Below are 21,529 nucleotides of genomic sequence, written 5' to 3'. Positions count from 1 at the left end.
CTAATCTTTCCTTAAGTAGTTGTTTTTGGGGTAATTAGCGCTCTACTTGATTGCTTGTGAAATTCACATCAATCACTTTAAATTGTATCTGCATGGCTCTAAACGTGTAGATTAGTGAGCGCTACATTACTCTGAAATCTGGGATCCATCGCTAAATCCAGTTGTTCTGGGGAATTTTTGGAAGATCTGGATCGGACCTAGACCGCGCGTCGAAAGTCCGATGGCGATGATCTTAGGCTGTTGCGGTCACTGAGTTGGGCTTGGTCTTCACCTCAAAAATTAAGTCGATCTGATGTTCTGGGTCGATTTGGTTGAGTTCGGAGTGAAGAGTGTGAGAACGGTTGGAATTTAATAAGCTTTTATGAAATTGAGTCGTCGCTTGCGCGACGATTTTAAGCATTCGACCGTTGGATTCTTGACCCAATTTCACCCTCCGATCAGGATGTGGCCCATGCATATCCTAGTGCTTGTGGACTGATCGAGTTTCCGTGACCGTTGAATTGAGTGTGGTCCGCCACGGCCGATCTGAAGAGATCGGTATGAAAACTCACCTGACCTAGATCCATGGTCGGTGAGCTTAAGTCCGACCTTTCGTGGTTATAGGCCCACCGAAGTGCTTCGTTGGATCGAGAAAGGCGTACTTTGGTTATAACCTAAGTATACCTTGACCGGGTTATTTCCATCATTTTAAGGCCTATATATAGTCCTTAAACCCTAGCTCTCATTTCCATACGATTTTCTCTAACCCTAGCTTGGAAAGAGAGTGGAAAAGAGAGAGGAAGTGAGAGAGATTGGTTGGTGAATCACCTCGATTCTTCCTTGTTCTTCTTCACCTTTGAATCTTCACTTTGAATCGTTCCTTTGGCGATTCTGAGTTCTTTGGGGTCAGTTAACCTAACCCTAACCTGTGTTAGAGCTTAGGTTAGACTTTGTGTTGTTGTATCTCATTTCTATCCTTATTTTAGGGTATTCTTGCGCCGTTGACGAAGACAACTCGTCTAAATCAGTTCGGCGGTTCTTTCTTTGCTTAAGGTGCGGACTTTAAGTGTATAGGTTATGGTTTTCAAGGCTTTCAATCCCAGTTAGTGATTTATTCTTGTTATGGATGAGATTTCACATGTCAAATGTTATGTTTACATTGCTTTCCGATATGCATGTGCTATATTGAGATTTGTGTATTCTAAGTGTATTTATAAAGTACCGTATACGTATAAAATACGCACCTATGTTTGCCATGATTTTTGGTCATGTATGTATGCTAGATGCATGTATGACAACTCCTTGGAAGAAGGAATTGTCTAAGTGCACGTATTTCAACATGCGTCATGTATGTTGTTCCATGGATGCTAAGTGTTTGTAGAAATGCATGAATGATCTACGTGTAACTGATTACACTAAATGCAGGCGTTGAGAAGTGATTCTCAATACTTCTATGGATGCGCATGATTTCCTTATGCATTTACATTCCAAGTTATTTAAATTCAAGCATTCCTATGCTTACATTTATATTAAGTTGATTATTCTTCCAGATGTGTATGTAACATGATTTGAGTTGTTGATCCATTCTTTTTTACATTCCATATGAATATCTGTCGTAGTGTAGGATGTTTGGGACTATGCCTTAGTCCATGAAATCGGTAATTGACCCTTTGGTCGTGGTTGAGATTGCTTTCGCCACGTGAGACGCATTAGACGAACCCGAGTCGTATTAGAGTTGGCGGCAGTGGTTTGGCCACGCGGAGTGTTTGCGCACTCCATGTCGCTCAATTCAACGTGCGCTCGTGCTAGTCGAGTTCGTCAACTAACCCGATTGTCCAGTGTATGTTAACCATGTATGGACGCCATCGCTTGAATCTAGGGTACCGAACTTACCTGAAATCCTAATAACCATGGTACACGATCCGCTAAGACTCATGAGCCTGACATGGTGGTATGGGACACCGTGGTCGAGCCGTCGGCCTACGCTGGGTGACGAGCCTCCCGTAGTGACCAAAGGTGAGCAACTAAACTCGTGAGCCGATTATGGTGGTATGGGACACTATATTCGTGCTTTGTCGGCCTACATTGATTGGTGACGAGCCCTTTGTAGTGACCTCGAGCATACCCGGATACCGCAAGGAGGTGACGAGCCGATCCGTGGTAGTAAGGGCATGAAAGGCGTGCATTGATTGGTGACGAGCCCTTTGCTACGACCTCAACTATATGATCGTATGAGATGTCTAGGATTGACGACCCTAGTATGGATCATTGTTTGGATGGTGATATGAGGAAGGTATCTTAGCTTCCCAATCCTGGTGTATGAATTGGACTAATAACAACTTGGTAATCATATCCATGCACCGCATTTGCATGTGCTTTGTAGATGTGGCGCACTTTGAGGCGATGTCATGCGTAACGTAAGATGAAGACGCCGAGGGTGTACGCGTGAGGGCACGCATCATATTGCATTCATACTGCATTAACAAGAGTACTTAGGATTTATTTAATTGTCCCGCTTTATCATTCTTGTTTGATTGAATGATAGCATGTTAACCAAAGGCCTTATTGTTCCACCGAGTTGATCACTCACTCCCACGTTTCGGCGGTGTTTCACACCCACCGACTGCTTAGGCCACCGATGTTGCGAGATGTGGATGCGACGCCCGAGGCAAGCGGGCCGGATGACGACGAGGCGCCTTCTCCTATATGCGGTGAGACGGGTTCTGCGAGCCTCGATGCAGATCTATGGGATGATTATTTTGGGAACTGAAATGATGTAACTTGTACTTATAATTTTGATAAATAACACTTTTACACAATCTGGTTGTATATGTAATTCAGGGACTTACACTTGTACACATATTTTACTATAAGTCTTCCGCTTGCTTTATTCACTTACCCCTGAATCATATCTGCGTTTTGGCTTAATCTATCCCATGTTTATGTGCTAATACAGTCAACATACATCATTCATTAATTATGTTGCATAAGTGATGTTTTGGAACTCGGGAGCTGAGTTATGCTCGACCCCCGAATTTCAGGGCGTTACAATCCCTTAGGGCCGAGGGCCATCCTCAAAAATCAATTGTATACGGCACTCAGGTGGGCCACACCATTTAAAATCATGTGAAGACATGCCAAAACATATAAAATCACTTGGCGGGGCCTACCTGAAATTTGGATGCCGCTGAAAATTGGTCTGAACCCTCAGCCAAGTGGGACACACATAATGGGTGGGCTGGATTCGGGAACCACATTCGGTGGGCCCCAGTTTTCCCAGGTCCACGTGACCTTTTTAATAGGTTGGATGCAAATAAACATCACTGTGGGCCCTACCCCATGGTCCACGTGACCCGTGAACAGTTTGGATGGCAAAAAAACATCACTGTGGGCCCTACCCCTTGGTCCGCGTGACCTTATGAACAGTTTGGGTGTTATATAAACAGTGCAGTGGGCCCCAGTCCAGTGGGTCCTCCTTTGGCCCACGTGACCTTATAAACAGGTTGTATCGCAAGTAAACATTGCAGTGGGCCCCTGGCCCATGTGACTTTATCAACAGATTGGATGCAAGTAAATATTGCAGTGGGTCCCATGATCGTGTGACCCTATCAACAGGTTGGGAGAGAAATAAATATTGTAGTGGGCCCCAGGTCTATATGACCTTATCAACAGGTTGGATGCAAATAAATATTACAGTGGCCCAGGTTGGATGACAAATAAATATTATGGTGGGCCCAAGGTCCACGTGACCTTATGAATAGATTGGATTGCAAATAAATATTACAGTAGGCCCATGTGACCCTATGACCAGTTTGGATGGAAAATAAACATCATGTTGGCCCCAGTTTGGATGGATAGTATGTTGGGCCCTAAGTTGGGTGGAAAATAAACATTTTGGTGGGTCTTACTTAAGACCCATTTATGTATGTGTTGTGTCCACAATTGTGGACCTCCATCACGGAATATGTGACTTATCTATGCCTTCCATCCCTATGGGACCCACCATGATGCATGTGTTTCATCCAACCGTCCAACCATTTTTTTTGGAAAATGATTTTAAGGTTTGGGACGAAAATAAGACAGATTTATTTATCAAGTGGACCATAGTGCACGGTGAGGATTGAACGGCTATCTTTGAAATCCTTGAGATCTTATGATTAGATTGGATGGGAAATAAATGTTATGGCGGGCCTTGAAAATTTTAGTAGTGGAAAATCATTATCACCACTTATATTTGAGTGTGGCTCATTTGATATACATATGACCATGTGGTGTGGCTCACTTACCATATTTATGGCCCATTGTTAAGGCCCACCTTGTTATATATGAGGTCCTTGTGATGTGGCCCATTAGATGTATTTGGGGCCCATGGGTCAAGGCCTAATATGATGTATATAAGGCCCATTTCAATGCATGATTCTGCCATGATAAATGTATTGTATATCCGCACCATTTAGCCCGCTGGATGGTGGGACTCCCCCCCCCGATGTATGTATTTTATATCAGCACTGTCTACCCGTCTTGATGGCGCAGGGCTGCTTGCTGCATATGCTGGGCCCGCCTACATTGTACAGGCCCACCATGTTGTGTGTACTTCACCCACACCGTCCACTTGTGCGGCCCGCCTAGACATATGTATTTTGTATCCACACCGTCCATAATGTTGGTGCAGTGCTGGACAATGTTTGGTTGGCGCCGATTTACATAGATATGTTTGTATAAGTGCTGATCATCATACGTGGGTCATGGGTGCAGTGATACACATGTTATACCTACAACTATTGAAATGATTTTTGGTGCGGCCCATATAATGAGGCCCACCTTGATGTATTCGTGCGGCCCATTGTGACGTATGTGGCCCATGTGCGGGCCATCTGTTTGTCTTGTTAGGTCCATGAGACGTGGCCCACTGTGATATATCCGAGGTCAATGGGCGAGGCCCATTAGTGCAGCACATATGATACAACCCACTTGATGTGTATGAGGCCCATTGATGTGGCCCACTTATTGTATTTGAGGCCCACGGGTTGCAGCCCATTATGATGTAATGAGGCCCATGGGTCATGGCCCATTGAGATGTATACTCGACCCATACATTGTGGCCCATTGAGATGTGTTTCCGACCCATTTAGTGAGACCACTGTGATATATTCCTGCTCATATGATGAGGACCATTAAGATGTATTTTCGGCCCATATGAGGCGGCCTATAGCGATGTGCATTAGGCCCATGTGACGCGACGCGCTTGATTTATGAGATCATTGTGTGATGCCATGGGCCTACTATATGTTTGGCCTTATGTGGGTCACTCGTTGGGAGCAATGTTGGTTAGATGTCCACATTGTTGGGCAATGACGGTTAGATGTCCACATTGTGACCTTCCCTTAGGCCTTGTTAGGCCCATTCTCTTCGTGGGTTAACCCAAATAAGTGGGACCCATTCGCCGTAGACGGATGGCTCCGTGCTTTCAGATTTGATATAACCATGGTCGAGTACCAAACTTTATACTATGGTTGATCGACTGATCATTTATAGACCCCGCTTTATTTATCTGTTGGTTATCGGTGCCATTGTCGTGACCGATTTGTCGATTCCAATTATTGACCGATCCCAATTGTCGTGGTCAATTGCCGAATATCGATCGAGGCTAATTATCAATCGAGGCCGATTACCGATTTTTATTTGTCTTGGCCAATTGTTGATTATCGATCGAGACTGATTATCAATCGAGGTAAATTACCGATTCTGATTTGTCTTAGCCGATTGCTGAACATCGATCGAGATTGATTATCAATCGAGGCCGATTACCGATTCCGATTGTCGAGGCCGATTTTGATTGCTGAGGTCGATTGTCGAGACCTATATGATGTATATGCGATCCATAGTTAAGGCCCATTGTGATGCATTTGAGGGTAAGGCGATGGAGTCCATTGTGATGTATGTTAGGCCCATGTGAAAGGTCCATCATGGTGTGTATTATGCTATTGAGAGGGACCCATGGTGTTGTATGTTTGGCCCTAGTGTGAGGCCATGGGTCCACCATTCCTTAGGGGACAATGTTGGTTAAATGTCCACATTGTTGTGATTGATGGTCGATGCCTGTTATTGATACTGATTATGAGTATGTGACAGCATAGCATCATGATACATGCCCATACGCATCATCTGTATGTTGGTTATGAGATGTGATTGATCATTGCATATGTCATCGAGCATGTTGTTATGAGACTCCCTGATAAGCGGAGGTTATCTCACTTGAGCACGCGGTATACGCAGGATTGATGCATGACTGGATTGTATGACTCATGCATCTCACATTATGATTACTGTACGCCCTAGCGACATCAGGGCCGTAGCCTCCACAGACATATCGTGGATGGTCAAATGGGACACCGAAAATGTTTGGTTCTAGCATACGGGCACTATAGATGTCCCCGGGTGAAAATCCCTAAACCTCCGTGGCCAGGAGACGCCCCAACGTCGAGACCGAGTGGATATATGAGCGCATGAGTGCCGTATACCAGTAGGCCGCGTCTCCTACTGTATCATGGTCGGTTGGGAAGGGGTGTGACCTTACCCGCCTGAGTGAGGGGCAATGTCTAGGTTGAGTTTAACCAGCTTGAGGAATGGGTCCGCTATTGACGAGCCGGGCCTGATACTAGCACGTGGATAGTGAGGTCTCTTCCACTTACCCACTTGTGTGCTCGGATAGGGGCGGCAAGCTGGCATAGAGTGTAATAGACCCTGGTGATGATCCCAGAGAGGAACCGTACTAATTTATGGACTTATTGAGTAGGAATTGCATACTTATACATTCATTTCATTCACTATCCACTTGGGCTGGTGGTGCACAACTAATTGTTGTGTACCTTCGCATGGCCAGGATTTCGGTTGGGCGCGCGACTAACCTGAGATCAGGAGTTTACCACATTGAGTCTGACTATCCAAATTTAGGTATGAGACTGGTTTGGATAGAAGTCCCTTGTGGTGGACCCCGTAGCCTGCGATACTACGTACTATCATCCCGACTCCACACTCCAGCATGGTCATTCCATTCGCATCGCATATTACATTGCATCTGCAGTACTTAGCATTTTGGGTTACCTGTGTTCTGCATTTATATGGTTTAGATACGACATCTGATATTTGACTCTTTATGACTCCTCATTGGTATAGTTGATCTGTATTGCGTATTCTGAAATTGCTTGACTCATGGGCTTGTCAGTATTTTTTCTACTCTGATACTATATGATTCATGACCTTACGCCTATTTTGATATTGAATGATTATGACATTGCGTTGAATACTTAGCACTTACCTTGTGCACACACCTACACCACCCTCTAAGCTTTCTATAAGCTTATGCACGATGGATGCGTGCAGGTGAGGTTAGATTGCAGCAGTGCTGAGTTTGGAGCGTGCAGTGGTCTTTTAAAACTTGATTTTTTTTATTTATGTATTTTCCCTTTCAGCATTGTACTCGAATGATTATATTAGTGGATATGTGATGTTGATGTTGCTTTTGTGAATTGGGTAATCTTGTGGTTGTGCTTGTTACGAGTTAAATATAAAAAAAAATAAAAAAAAATCCTCCTTGTAGGATCTCAGGATCGAAATCTGGCGTATGAACGCTAGGAGTCAAGAATGGGGTACTATGGAGGCTGTCGGCACCGGATTTGGCAATTGGGATTCCTGTGAATCCGATTTCCGGGTTTGGGGTGTGACATTATAGATTTTGCTTATGGCTATAAAATCAATCTAGAACCTTGAACCTTTGTCTATATGACTGAACATTAAATGATTTATAATCAAGAGAAGTGGTTCTACGACTACATCGATAGATACGTCTTCAAAGGTGAAGATAAGTATATAATCTTTTGTATTTTTGGTTTTATTGAGATAGACAGAAAATTTTATTGTTGGTTTTCTTAAGATAGCCAGAAAATCTTAGTGAGAGTTTTTTTTTTTTTTTTTTTTGTGATAGCCCGCTAAAATCAAAACTATATCAAGCTTTAAGGTGTTCTTGTGAAAACCTTATTTATAGTGAAATCTAATATTACGTGGAGACTGATTATTGGGAGTGGAGTAGGTGTGGCTGTTTGAGAACAGTTGTTGACACACCGAACCACTATAATTCTTTGTGTTGTGATAAATGTCTATATTATTTATGTGGTGAATGGTTGTAATCTCTTTAAGTTGTGAATACTTGTAATAGTTTAGTTCTTATTTATTCTCGCTTGGTTTGAAATTTTGATTCTTACAAGTTTTGTGAAATAAAGTTATCCTACCTAAACTTATTTGGGCGAAAGTTATCTTATGAATCAGTTTGAATCAACATTCCAATACTAATGCAATTGACACCTCTAATTTATTTATTATTTCTGCACTTTATTTAATTATTTGGCATACTCCTATTCACCCCCCTTTAGGACTGTTTAAACTCTCCTTTTCAATAAGTATATTATTTACTAAACATTCTTATACACTGGTTAAGTAGAAACCAAGATAAGCTAACATAAGTAGCTTATTCAAAGTAAATTACAATCCAACCCTCTAAAAAGTTTATTGTCCTTTATTTCTTGATTTATTATTACTTCAATATTTTTAATACCATTATTTTTTATATTTATTTTCTTGACAGTGAAATTTGTATTAATAAACCTCATATGATGTTATAATAAGAACAGTCCATTTTGGCAGCATATGATGGGTCTCCCATGAAATATGTTCATGCAATGGTAGCCGTCTATTTTACCAACACTAAATTCCAAAGGAACATTACTCGACCATTAAGGAAGGCTAGTTGTCTACTTGACCATGCACCCCACCGGCCAAAAACTTATTTCCAATGGTCCCAACATTATAGTATAAATATCAGCCGTCAGAATATATATTCAATGCAAGTTTGTTACAATGGCCCATTTAATATAGCAAGTAGAATATACACAATCATAACCATCGACCATATCTCTACCGGTGGGCCCACTAAGAATAGCCTAACTGAGTGCTGTCTACATGGGATGGGATGGGATGTGTGTGTGAGAGTGACGTGTTAGCAACATTTTATACACATGACGTGAATGATTATGTATGACTTCCAATACCAGTATGGCATTTGTGGGGTCCACATAGTGTTTGTATGACATCCAACCTATCAAATAGTTTCAGACCACCACTTAAGTTAGACTTCAAAAAATCAGGCTGATCCAACCATCAGGTGGGCCATACCATAGAAATCATTGAAAATTTGCTTCAAAGACCTTCAAATTCAAATTACGGGACCCAAGTCGATCAGATTGATCTGATTTTGGGTGGTACCATAATAATAGTGTTTTACATCTTTTGAATGGGATGGATTTCATATAAATAGCACATGCACCACACAACTTGTATTGGGAGTATTTGGGTTGCAGAGAATTGTTTTATATGGTGTGGCCCACCTAATGATAGAGATAACCTAATTTTTAAATATCCTACAAATCATGGAGGGTCCAACCTTTTGGATTGGCTGGATGTCATGTACGTACCATATAGGCCCCACAACAATCTGATAGTTTTGCCAATAATGGTGATACGGTACCATGCGAGCGTTTCCCATTTATAAAAATTCCCATTTATAGAAATAAGTAGAGGGGAAATGGAAGAGATGCCGAGGAAGAAGAGAAGAACTTTAATGCTCTGATGGAGTGTGATGGATGATGTGCGAGCACTGTAAATTACTCAGAAATTGTATGAATAGCATCCAAGTAATTTAAATTAAACCGTCCAAATTTATGCATACGAATTTAGATGTATCAGGAACGAAAAACAATGATTCTTTGAAAATCTGAATGTCAGGTTAGTGGACATTCAATGGACTGTTCCAAATGAAAAGTATCCAATGGACTCCTATCAACCATCCAGTAGTCCACGAATCAAAGGTTAGGATTGTGTAATCAATTTGATTTTTTTTTACTGTAACTTGGCAACGTTGGGTTTCACAATTTAGCCTTTCCAAGTGCGTGCGTGTCAAGTGTCGTACTCAGCTGGAGTATCAGATAACAAAGAATGAGAAGTTAAAGTAAGGCAACGTGTCACATTCCCATTGGAGTCTTCTAAATAGGGAGGCATAATGAATTTAATTGAAGCACATATACTACATGAGTGCGGATCCTCTGTTTCCCGGAGGCTTCCCGGAGGCAGGAACTCCCCGCTTCCAGCGGTTTCATTGGTCAACGTTGACATAAGTGCTACGTAATCAAAATTTTTAAATATATTAAAAAAAGTATATTTAATAAAAAGTATAACGGAGATGTTAAACGGAAGCGGTTTGCGTGCTGAGTAATTCTGTATGGTAAGCGAATTGAGTAAAGTCTGTGGAGCTCACCATCATTCGTGCATTGTATCAACTCCGTCTATCTCTTTTATCATCTCATTTTAGGGTTTTACAATAAGAATTAATCATATCCAAAGATCAAGTGGACCATACCACTGAAACAGTGTGAATTGAATTCTACTGTTGAAAAGTTGTTGGGGGCCCACAGAAGTTTCATATCAAGATGATATTTATTTTTCTATTCATCCATGTCTTTGTGATCTTATGAATAGTTTGGATGAAAAATAAACATCATTGGGGGTTTAGAAACATTTCAATGGTGAAAATCAATACTTCCACTGTTTCCTTTGGTATGATCTACTCGAGCTTTCGATATATTTCAGTTTTGGGCTCAACCCCTAAAATAATCTGAAAAAACGGATGGACGGTGTAGATAAACCACATGAATTCATAATGGGCCCAATAGAGTTTACTCAGTACGATAAGACTCGGTACGCAATCCGATTTCACGTGTCTAACAGGGATGCGGATTTCCTGCCAAAGCCTTTTGCAGTAAGATCCCATGCAATGATTCCGGAAGGGCCTACTGCGACGTTTGTGATAAATCTAACCTGTTCATCCATTTTTAGATATCATTTTAGGACATAATACCAAAACTAAGGTATATACAAAACTCAAATGGGCCACACGAGAGGAAATAGTGGAGATTTAGTGTCCACCATTGAAATATTTATATGGCCAAAAAAGTTTTGCATTGTGGGCCCCCCATGATGTATGTGTTTCATCCATGCCATCCATTTATTTTTCTATATCATTTTATGGTCTGAGACCAAAAATAAGGTATAACCCAATCTCAAGTGGACCACATTACATGAAACAGTGTTGAATGAATGTTGATCATTAAAAACTTTTTAGGGGCCATAAAAGTTTTGGATCAAGCTGATCTTTGTTTTTTCCCTTCATCTGGGTCTTTATGACCAAACCGACAGATTGAATGTCAAATAAATAGCACGGTGGGCCTTAGGAGGACTTTAATGATGGATATCCAATCACCATTGTTTTCCTGTGGTGTGGTCCATATGAGATTTATATCCTTCTCATTTTTAGGATCAACCGCTAAAATTATATGTAAAAATAGATTAACAGAATGGATGAAACACTTACATCATGGTGGGGTCCACAGAGTACCGACCACCACCACCACCGGGCTGGTGGTAGGGGGAGTAGCTAATCCGCTTTCATTTCTATTTGGGATTCAGTGCCACATTGAGTAGTGAAACTCACTACTGAAGTGATGTCACCTATTTATATGGGTCCCACTATGATGTATGTTTTGTATCCACACCGTCCATCCATTTGGAGAGATCATTTTAGGGCATGAGCCAAACAATGAATCAGATCCAAAACTCGAGTGGACCCCACCACAAAAAATAGTGAAGAGAGACACGCCCACCATTTATTACGACTGAATCTAATCCAAACCTCGTCGCTTTGTCTACTGAACCCTATCACTTTGTACTACAACCCCGTCACTTTATCTACTGAACCCTGTCACTTTGTACTGCAACCTCGTCACTTTGTCTAGTGAACCCTGTCACTTTGTACTGTAACCCCGTCACTTTGTCTACTGAACCTCGTCACTTTGTACTTTAACCCCGTTACTTTGTCTACTGAACTCCGTTACTTTGTTCTGTAACATCGTCACTTTGTCTACTGTACCCCATCACTTTGTGCTACAACCTCGTCACTTTGTGTTGCAATCTTGCCACTTTGTCTAGTGAACTCCGTCACTTTGTACTACAACCTCGTCACTTTGTCTACTGAATCTCGTCACTTTGTACTGCAACCCGGTCACTTTGTCTACTGAATCCCGTCGCTTTATACTACAACCCCGTCACTTTGTCTATTGAACCCTGTCACTTTGTACTGCAACCCCGTCACTTTGTATTGCAACATCATCGCTTTGTCTACTAAAATTCTATGTAAAAATAGATTAACGGAATGGATGAAACACATACATCGTGATGGGGCCCACAGAGTACTGACCACCAACACCACCGGGCCGGTGGTAGGGGGAGTAGCCAATCCGCTTTCATTTCCATTTAGGATTCAGTGCCACATTGAGCAATAAGACTCGCTATTGAAGTGATGTCACCTATTTATATGGGTCCCACTATGATGTATGTTTTGTATCCACACCGTCCATCCATTTGGAGAGATCATTTTAGGGTATGAGCCAAAGAATGAATCAAATCCCAAACTTGAGTGGACCCTATCACAGAAAATGGTGGAGAGAGTTACGCCCACAATTTATTACGACTGAATCCAATCCAAACATCGTCACTTTGTCTATTGAACCCCGTCACTTTGTATTGCAACCCCGTCACTTTATCTACTGAACCCTGTCACTTTGTACTGAAACCTCGTCACTTTGTCTAGTGAACTTCATCACTTTGTACTGCAACCCCATCACTTTGTCTACTGAACCCCGTCACTTTGTGCTGCAACCCCGTTACTTTGTCTACTGAACTCTGTCACTTTGTACTGCAACATCATCACTTTGTCTACTGTACCCCGTCACTTTGTGCCGCAACCTCGTCACTTTGTCTACTGTACCCCGTTACTTTGTGCTGCAATCTTGTCACTTTGTCTAGTGAACTCCATCACTTTGTACTATAACCTCGTCACTTTGTCTACTGTACCCCGTCACTTTGTACTGTAACCCTGTCACTTTGTCTACTGAACCCCGTCACTTTGTACTGCAACCCTATCACTTTGTCTATTGAACCCTGTCACTTTGTACTGCAACATCATCACTTTGTCTACTGTACCCTGTCACTTTGTACTGCAACCTCGTCACTTTGTCTACTGTACCCCGTCACTTTGTACTGCAACCTCGTTACTTTATCTACTGAACCCCATCATTTTGTACTGCAAACTCGTCACTTTGTCTATTGAACCCCGTCACTTTGTACTGAACCCCATCTACTTTGTCCAATAATCACATCACTTTGTCTAGTAGAATCTGGTCACTTTATCTAGCACCTCTTTCATTTTATTTAGTAAAATCTCGTCACTTTGTCTAGCAACCTTGGCACTCTCTGTATAGTAGAACTTCGTCACTTGATATAGTAGATTTTTTGTCAGTTTGTCTTACTACATAGTCTCTTTATCTAGTAAAACTCCATCACTTTGTCTAGTAACCCAATCACTTTGTCTAGTGAACCTCGTCACTTCGTCCAACAGCCTCGTCACTTTGTCCAGAAACCTCACAACTTTGTATAGTAAAACCCAATCACTTTGTCTTCCAGTCTCGTCACTTCGTTTAGTGGAACCGGGTAACTTTGTTTGGCAACGTCCATCACTTTTTTCGAGAATCTGTAACTTTATCTAATGGAACCCTATTTTCTTTGTCTCGTTTAACCTTTTTACTTTGTTTAGTGTAATCATGTTGCTTTGTCAGGTAACCTCGTCACTTTGTTTAATATAACTCTGTCACTTTGTCTAATAACCTCGTCACTTTGTCTAATGAATCCCGTCATTTTGTTTGTGGCCCCACATGATTTAAGGCTTACGTTGAAATGTGCCCTATATAATGTAAGTTAGAGGTGGGCATCGAGTTGATTCAAACTAAGTTAGAGCTGATCTGACTCGATTCAGTTTTGAAATAGGCCTGACCCAAAGTCGACCTGACTCGGTACGGAGTCTAACATGCCTAACCCGATCCAAGTCCGGGTCTGTCCTAGATTAATTCAGACTGAATCTGACCCGATCACAAGTACCGATTCAGGTTAAGTCTTAAAATAATATGAGAAAATGGTTGAATGGAGTAGATATACAACACATAGATAAAGGTGGGCCCATGGTGAGGATCCTATGGACATCACTCATCCTGGGCCCTAGCTAATATTCCTTGCTAATCAAGGAGATTTTGTAAATATATTTTTTGATCTTATAAAATTATCGTGAGATGACATGACCTAATTAAATTTTAAAAGAAAGAAATTAGAGGTGGATTAGCTACCAACACATTGAGTAGCTAGACTCGCTATTGAAGTGACACCACCAAGTTTTGTGGGGCCCACCATGATGTACATGTATCCACATTGTACATCCATTTAGAGAGATCATTTTAGGGCATGATCAAACGAATGAGGTAGATCCAAAGCCGGAGTGAACCCCACCATAGAAAATAGTGAGGAGAGTGACCGTTGAAGCCTTCCTAAGGTCCACCGTGATTTTTATTTAAGATATAACCTGTTCATAAGTTAACACAGATATTAAAAAAGTGGAAACACAAATATCAGCATGATCTTAAATTTTTGTGGCCCTTAGAAGTTTTTAATGGTGAGCGTACTCTCTTCACTGTTTTTTCTGGTGGGGTCCACTCGAGTTTTGGATCTGATTCATTCTTTGGCTCATGCCTTAAAATAATCCCTCCAAATGAATGGACAGTGGATACAAAACATACATTATGGTGGGACTGACATAACTACGTGACGTCACTTTAGTAGTGAGTCTCGCTACTCAACCTGTGAATTGAATCCTTAAATGAAAACTTAAATAAAAATCACAGTGGACCTTAAGGTAAGATAGACATTAAAGAAGGGAAAACACGAATATCAGCTCGATGGAAAACTTTTGTGACCCTTTGAAGTTTTCAATGGCGGGCATGACTCTCTCCACTATTTCTGTGTTGGGGTCCACTCGAGTTTTGGATCCGATTCATTTTATGGCTCATGCCCTAAAATGATCTCTCCATATGGATGGACGGTGTGGATACAAAACATACATCATGATGGGTCCCACATAACTAGGTGACATCACTTTAGTAGTAGTCTCGCTACTTAATCTGTGTGCTGAATCCTCAAATAGAAGGTAGTTGATTACAGGAACGGATTGGCTACTCCCCCTGCCACCTGCCCGATGGCTAGTGGTTATCCATTTTTACATATAATTCTAGCGCTTCATCCAAAAAATTAGAAGTATATAAATCTCAGATGAACCACACCATAGGAAAACAATAGTGATTGGATATCCACCATTAAAATCCTCATAAGGCCCACTTCACTGTTTATTTGACATCCAATCTTTTGATTAGGTCATACAGGCCTAGATGAAAGGAAAAAACAAAGATCAGCTTGATTCAAAACTTTTATGGCCCTAAAAAGGTTTTTAATGGTCGACGCTCATTCAACACTGTTTCCTGTAATGTGGTCCACTTGAGATTGTGATATACCTCGTTCTTTTTCTTAGACCATAAAATGATCTGGGAAAATAGATGAATGGCATGGATGAAACACATACATCATGTTGGGGCCCCTGGAGCACCAACCACCAGCCATTGGCTAGTGGCAGGGGGAGTAGCCGATCCGTTTCCGCTGATTGCGTGGTGAGTAACTCACTGTGTCAGCGTACCAAGTAAACTCCATTGAGTCCACCATGATTTTATGTATTTTATCAGCTCCGTCCATAAATTTTACCCAATAATTTTAGGGCTTGAGACTAAAAATAAAGCATATACAATGTTCAAGTGGACCACACCATAGGAAACAGTTGAATTGAATGTTTACCACTGAAAATTTCTCAGGGCTACAAAATTTTTGGATCAAGCTTATATTTATGTTTTCTCTTCATCCATGCCTTTATGATCTTATGAACTGGTTGGATGACAAATAAACATCATTGTGAGGCCTACAAATAAACATCATTGTAGGTTTCAACAATGGAAATCATTATCCCCACTGTTTACAGCGGTATGATCCACTTGATATTTGGATATACTTTAATTTCGGGTTTAACCCCGTAAATTAGATGGAACAACGGATGGATGGCCTGGATGGACAACATACATACAAGGTGGGCCCAACTACGGTGAGAGCAAGAGCTTGCCGTAATCGGTGCAATCCGATTTCCAAGCGAAACTATTTTAATATATTTAACGGGGTTATACTTTTTCTAAAAAATATATTTTTTAATATATTTAAAAAATCTGATGACGTTGACCAATGAAAACGCTGGAGGCAGGGAGTTCCTGCCTCCGGGAAACAGAGGATCCGCACTCGTACTACATTTCACCCATAGATGAGAATCTTCTGCAAGTAGCTGCATGTGGGACCACGTTAGTGTATGAATGGCATCCAATTGTCCTGAGCTGCCCACGTGATCATGATATTTGCCTTGTTCAATTAAACATGATGGCACATGTGTTAACAAAGGACCATATTTGATTAAATAGGTGTGGTCAAGATAGTATGGCCGTGCCGGAGTCATACTAGACTCAAGTTCGATTGAACACTGGTGATATAGTACTGAGACATTCTGATTAGGACCATATCTGGAATTGGTCGCCTTTGTCAGCCACCGATTACTACTACAATCAGGTAACCTAGAAAAGTAGGAGTTTGTCATTCTTAATGAATTCTTTTTACCTTGTTTTAAAGGATTTTTTTTTTTTTTTTTTCAATGGTAATTGCAGGTTGCATATTTCTCAACAAAACAATGATGGATTAAAAAGATAAAAATTAAAGTTTGATAAAACCGATTTTATTAATTTGTATTCAAAACTCAATACAATCAGTAGATGAACAAAATAAACAGAGAAAAAAAAAATATACATACTTGTGATGTGAACAGTGTGTAATCCACTAAGGACTCGGTTAATTCGAGATTCAACGACTGCTGTTCATGGATATTTATACCATTAAGCATACTATAACAATGGTGCTAGACAAAACTAATTTAAGCTAATATAAACTCGTCTACATATGTAGCCGAACATAATTGGAGGAACTAGAAACTAAGATAAGTCAAGGTGCGCTGCCTTGCTGGATTCCTTTGTTGGTCTAGAATCCTTGGCAATTACGACACATAGTTATTTTATGATATTCCCCACCTTGGCTAAAGAGATCTCCATGGGTCATTGTATCAAATCGTTTTTAGAGCTCCTTGCCAGCATGACCTTAGAGATTTGTGGACGTTACGAATCAATCCCATTGGACTCGAATTCCTTACGGGTACTTTGATTTTCTTTCACTTTGAGAAGATCTAGCTTCTCGAACCTTCTTAATCACCACAAGAACAACAAACGTCTTTAGGAGGATCTCCCATTTTGTAGGATTGTATGAGATAGCTTTACTGCACATGTCTATATTGTGATAAGATCTCTATATCAGCGAGTTTTTATAAGCTTGTTGGACACGCTACTTTGACCACATGTGCCAATCATGTTAGGCCTATGTGTCACTCGTCGCAATGTTTTATTTGCATAGTGTGTATGACTCTGTCGTTTTACTTTTGAAAGGTGATGTGCCACCAAAGGAGCTGGGGCAAAAGTTATCATTAGGATGCGAGTAGGGTTTTGTCTATCTTTTGGTGTACAGTACCACCCATCTATTTACACCTAGCTTGGAGTAGGACGTCCAACCGAATGGCTAGGACCATATCACTGTGTATCCCAAAGAGGTTTCAATGATAGGCATTTCCCTACCCACCTTTTCCATAGTATGGCCCACCTAAGTCTTGGATCAACTTCATTTTTTGCCCCATGTCCTTTTATGATATGGAAAAATTGAATGGACAAAGTGGATTTTTAACTAACATCACAATGAGCCCCACCTAGTTTATTGTTGCAGAAAGTTCCTGCTAAAGCCTTCGGCAGGAAATCCATGTCCCTATGTAACATTGTGAACAAGTTGGATGACAAATAAATATCAATGTGTGCCCCAGGAAAGTTTCAACTATGGACGTCATTACCCCCACTCTTTCCCATGGTACAGTCCACTTGAGCTTTAGATTTACTTCATTTTTGGACTTGTTGGGGATAAAAGATAAAGAGTTCGGAGACTCGGACTTAATGCCTCGGGTCGCCAAAGGATGTGTCAGATCCGAGGCATGGTTCACTAAATCGAGATAGAAGTTAAGTCGGTTCGGACGACACATCAGCGATCCGGGCATGCATCGGGCCGATCTTCTTATCATATTGGCCAGAATAAAGCCTTATCCCGAATATCTCGGGATAGGATCCCCGACCCCGAAGCTCACGGGATCGGGTGAAGGCTGGAGATGGGCACGATCCTATCCCCGTGATACCAGGAGAGGATCCCGCACACGATATCGGGAGGAGAATCCTCGTACGATTAAAGGCTCCAGCAGCTATAAAAGAGGAACCTCCATCGTCTTGTGAGGTAGGCAAAAAATTCTTTCTCAAAACCCCTCAATACATTTAGACCCAGAATCCAGGCCTGACTTTGGCATCGGAGGGTCCCCTGCTCAAGCCAGGGTCTCCTTTGTCCTCTTTCCGTGCAGGTATACGAAGGTCTAAGAGGACGAACCAGATTTTTGCATCAACAGTTTGGCACCGTCTGTGGGAACCGTACAAAAAAGCCATCTCATATTTCTATATTGAATTCCATGGTGATGACTAGAAGGACGGTCCCGAAGAAGAAATTGCGATTACAGGGCCAGCGGGTCCAGTCGCGGTCCCCGCAGCCCAGAACCCACCTAACAACCGCCAACGAGGAGCGACCAGAACAAGCAACAATCAGCGGGGTCGCAACGATGGGCGGTTGGACCAGGAGGTTCAAGAAATCCGGTCTGATATGAATATGATGAAGCAGATGCTGGAACGAATGTATCAGCAGCAAATGCAGCCACTCCCGCATCCTCAAGGGGAGACAGCGCACGTACAGACTGCGGCGGTTGATCCTCAACCTTCCGCGTCGCAGTCTTTTCGGCCGAGCCAACCCCAAGGCGAATCAGAACCATCTCCAGCGCAGTCGGCCAACTCTTCCCTGCCCCCGACCGATCTTCGACACGAGATAGAGCGAAGAAGGCGCAACCGCCCTTCCATGGAAGGCACGGCAGAGAGCAGTGAACCTTGGAAAGCCGATATTCAAAATTTTAAAAGAGAAGTGCGGGAAGAAATGGCGAAAGAGATGGCGGACATGAAGCATGGCCAGAATATGTATTCGACCAGATCCGAAGCAAAGGCGTCCCCCTTTGTGGACTCAGTAATGAAGGCTCGGTTGCCCGAGAGGTTTCGATTACCTCAAATCACTCCTTTCACCGGCAAGACCGACCCGACGGAGCATATCGAATGCTTCAGAACCTATATGGAGCTCCACGATGCCTCGGATGCAGTAATGTGTCGGGCCTTTTCTCTTACATTGACCGATGTAGCTCGAATGTGGTTCAAACAGTTGAAACCAAAGTCCATCAGCTCATTCGTTGAGCTGAGCGACGCCTTCCTCACCAACTTCATCTGTGGAAAAAAGAAATTGAAGCCCCCTGTACATCTGAACAACATAGTTCAAAAGCAGGGAGAGCTCTTAAAAGATTATATCAAGCGTTTCAATTTCGAATCCCTTCAGGTTCGAAAACATTCAGAAGAAACGGCTCTCAATGCGCTCATGCAAGGAGTTAGAGAAAGTCATTCCTGGCATCTCTAGACAAAACTCCGCCCGATACTCTGGCAGAATTTATGGCACGGTCGGATAAGTATGCAAACGCAGAAGAAACGCGAATTCTGCGTGAAACTAAAACTTCGGTCAAAGAGTCTGCCAAAAAGGAAGCCGACTCGGCCGGAGGAAGGAAACGCAAGGATGATCAAGCGCATGATGAGCGACGGTCAGGCAAATGACCAGATCGAAGATTTTCCACATATACCCCCTGAACAAGACTCAGGAACAGGTATTGATGGAAATCAAAAGCGAAGGCTTTGTCAACTGGCCCAGTAAGCTCAGGAGTAATCCTAATCGGCGGGACAAGGATAAATACTGCCATTATCACCGTGATCACGGGCATAACACAAGTGATTGCCGTCACCTAAAGGAAGAGATCGAACGACTCATAAAGGACGACCTACTCAAAGAACATATGGTTAAAGTTGGGGTAGCTGAGGGACGTCCGACCGAGAGTCAGCCTATGGAAGAAATCCGGACAATTATCGGCGGTCCGCGAGGTGGGGGCGACTCAAACAATGCTCGAAGGAATCATGCGAGAAAACTTAGTCAGCCTAAGTCCGAGCTTATGATTATAGATCGGTCACCAAAGGAGAAGAAAAGGGAAAGATATTGCATTTCGTTCACAGAGGAAGATGCCCGAGGTATCTATCACCCCTACGATGACGCATTGATTGTCACCCTGACTATCGCTAACCGAAAAGTGTTCCGGATACTCGTCGATACGGGGTCATCTGCAGATGTGTTGTTTACTCAGGCGTTCGACAAAATGGGGATCGAACGATCCATACTACGCCCAGTTCGGACCCCGTTAATCGGTTTTTTCGGAGGACAAGTACTGCCCGAAGGGATTGTCTCGTTACCACTCACTGCTGGTAGTGCCCCACATCAGACGACGATGATGGTCGAATTCTTGGTCGTCGATCAACCCTCAGTATACAACGCAATACTCGGCCGACCTTCATTGAGTCTCTTCCAGGCCGTGGTATCCACATACCATCTTTCACTGAAATTCCCGACTGAGTCGGGAGTAGGAATTGTCAAAGGAGACCAGCAAGATGCGAGGCGTTACATGATAGCTGTAAAGGGAACCGCCGACAAAAGTTTGATCAACATATCAACGATCGAATCATTGGACCTTCAGGGCGAGAGTCATGAACGAGGGCAGCCGGTCGAAGATCTTATCTCAGTCCCCTTGGTCGAAACAGATGGATCCAAGACGGTACGAATTGGCTCGTCTTTACAGTCCCCCTTGAAAGAAAAGCTGATAGCCCTGCTCCGTAGGTACGCCGACGTATTTGCCTGGTGTCATGAAGATATGCCCGAGATCGACCCCTCTGTGATGACTCACCGACTCAACATCGATCCGTCATATCGACCGATCCGACAGAAGCGACGACCGCTCGGCCCTGAACGATACGCCATCATTGAAGAAGAAGTCAACAAACTCCTCCAGGCTAATTTCATAGAAGAAATACACTATCCAGAATGGGTCGCGAATGTCTTGCTTGTAAAGAAATCCAACGGGAAGTGGCGAGTCTGTATTGACTATACTGACTTAAATAAAGCCTGCCCGAAGGATAGCTTTCCGCTTCCGAGGATAGACCAGCTAGTAGATAGTACCGCCGGACATGAGCTCCTTAGCTTCATGGATGCATATTCAGGGTATAATCAAATTGCAATGCATCAAACAGATAAATCAAAAACTACCTTTGTCACCGACAAAAGGCCTTTATTGTTACCGAGTGATGCCATTTGGTCTGAAGAATGCCGG

The sequence above is a fragment of the Magnolia sinica genome, chromosome 12, assembly GCF_029962835.1.
Source record: "Magnolia sinica isolate HGM2019 chromosome 12, MsV1, whole genome shotgun sequence".
NCBI lineage: Eukaryota > Viridiplantae > Streptophyta > Magnoliopsida > Magnoliales > Magnoliaceae > Magnolia > Magnolia sinica.
This window is presented reverse-complemented; position numbering follows the sequence as displayed.